Below are 2,665 nucleotides of genomic sequence, written 5' to 3' on the forward strand. Positions count from 1 at the left end.
CATACAAGTGTCCACAGTGTCCTCGCTCTGCAGGTCCAGCAGCTGTGCGTGGGGGAGAGGCACCAGCTGCCACCGGGGATGCAGCATGAGGAATGGTGCCCCGATGACCAGACCCTCTGAATGCACCGTCTCCACCAGCACCAGGCGTAGGACAGCACCCTCCTGCTGGGCAGCTGGGCACCGTCATGGAGGAGTGGCTGGCCAACCTGCCGGCTTGGCACCAGGTGGCAGGAGCAGGAGAGCAGGAGAGGGAGGCATGTGAGCAGCAGAGGTGGGCGAGCAGGAGCAGGTGCCAGCGAGCAGGAGAGGAACCTGGCTTCTGGGGTTGAAGAGAAGCGCGTTGCCGTCCAGCACAGCATGGTGCCAGCCAGGAGCTGCTTCTAGAGCAGACAGCCTCTGAATCACAGCGTCCTAGACCCTAAACACTGGAGGCTGCAAGTGGAAGAGGAACCGTGCAAAATACCCTGGTCTGACCTGGTTTGCTCTGACTTTCAGCATCCGCTGTCTAGCACCGTGTGACACGGGAGGCTGTGCCTGCAGGAACTATGATCTCAACCAGTAAATGGCAGTGCCTATGCAGTGCCAGAAGAAAAGCATTCATTGTCCACCGTTGTTTTCAGAACATATGGGCGTAGGCAGGGAACCCCATCTTTCAGGAAGGTAACCTTCAAGTGGCCCAATGGATACGGCACTGGCTTTGTAAACCACAGATTGTGTGTTCAACTCCCACTTGCAGTGAAGTTGTTAGGCTTTAACCAAGGTATGGGTGAGACAGTGTTAAAAACATGTTCATAGGTTTCCTTTGTCAGAGAGGACTTCTGAACATCCATTTTAACCCTCCCTTGCTGCACCTTGAGCCCATTGCACCTTGTTCTGTCATCTGTGGCCACTGAAAACAGTCCAGTTTTGTGCTCCTTGAAACCACCCGCCAGGTAGATAAAGGCTGCTATCAAATTAGACAGGAGAGTGTGTTGTACAATTGCACACGCACACATTCAAAATTCAATTAGGTGCATACACACACACTAGGCACATACACCCCTACCACCAACTCAGGCACACACACATCCCAGATTACCAGCCTAGGCACATGCATACCTATCACCAATTCAAGCACATACTCGCACTAATGATAATGACAAGAAATCATACACAATACACATATACATACACATATACACAGAGGTTGAACACTGACTCAGGTGACAGTGTGTGTGTGTGTTGGTGCCTGTGGTACCTATGCTTGGGATGCGTGGCAACTAAAGAGCAAGTGGCAGAGATCAGGGGAAAAGGCACGGGATGAGGCAATAATATGGAACAGAAGTGTGTGTGTCTTGCAGAATCATGGTACACAGCAGAAGTGTGTGTGTCTGTGTGTGTCTGACAATAATGATATGGACAAGAAGTGTGTGTGTGTGTGTGTGCGCGCGTCACAGAATAATACAGAGCACAAGTGTGTTTGCATCGGTTGCAGAGCAACGATACAGAGTATTGGGGGGGTGTGACTCAATATTTATAAAGAGCAAAAGTGTGTGTGTGTGTTACAAACAAATGATACAGAGCAGATGTGTGTGTGTGTGAGAGACAGAATAATTATATGGAACAGAAGTGTGTGTGTTTGTGTGTGTTGCAAAATAATGCAGAGAAGAAGTCTGTGTGTGTGTGTGTGTGTGTGTATGTGTCACATGCCTGGGCTGTTTGCCCTGCTGCTCCTTCTCACTTCCAGTGTCTTGTGCATCCAGGGGCTGGGAATTTCTGTATGTGTGTGTGTGTCTGCGTGTGTTGTGCATCCAGGACACCTGGGCTGTGTGTGTGTGCATGCCTGAGAGTTTGTGTGTGTTGTGTGTACCAGAAACCTGGGTTGTGTGTGTGGATGGGAGGGGGTGCATGTTGTGTATCCAGGAAAACTGGCTTGTGTGTTTTTCTGTGTCTGTGTGAGAGTATGTGCTATGCACCTGGGTTATGTGTGTATGTGCACGTGTGCGTGTGCATGGATGCATGTCTGTTTTGTGTTCAGGGCACCTGGATTGTATGTGTAGTGCATCTAGGACACATGGTGTGTGTGTGTGTGTGTGTGTGTGTGTGTGTGTGTGTGTGTGTGAAAAATGGAATAGGGCCCCCACCCATGCACAACCTCCCAGCACAGATACCGGGGGGGGGGGGGGGGGGGGGGTGTGTTGCATGCCTAGGACACCTGGGTTCTGCTCATGGGTATCTGTGTGTGTTGCATGTTTAGGATACCTGGGTTGTGTGCATTTTTGTGTGCATGTGTTGCATGTCTAGGAGACCTGAGGTGTGTGTGTGTGTAAAAAGATGAATGCGTGCCCCCACCATAGCCCCGCTGTGAAGATACCTGGGTTGTGTGCATGTGTAGTGTGTCCAGGACACCTGGGTGTGTCAAAAATCAAATGCCTCCCCCCAACTTAGCTGCCATCCTGCAGGCCCAGCTCAGTGCCATTTGTGTGCATGTGTTGCATGTCTAGGAGACCTGAGGTGTGTGTGTGTGTAAAAAGATGAATGCGTGCCCCCACCATAGCCCCGCTGTGAAGATACCTGGGTTGTGTGCATGTGTAGTGTGTCCAGGACACCTGGGTGTGTCAAAAATCAAATGCCTCCCCCCAACTTAGCTGCCATCCTGCAGGCCCAGCTCAGTGCCAAGTGTCCA

Source organism: Alligator sinensis, unplaced genomic scaffold, assembly GCF_000455745.1.
Source record: "Alligator sinensis unplaced genomic scaffold, ASM45574v1 scaffold1458_1, whole genome shotgun sequence".
NCBI classification, from domain to species: Eukaryota; Metazoa; Chordata; order Crocodylia; family Alligatoridae; genus Alligator; species Alligator sinensis.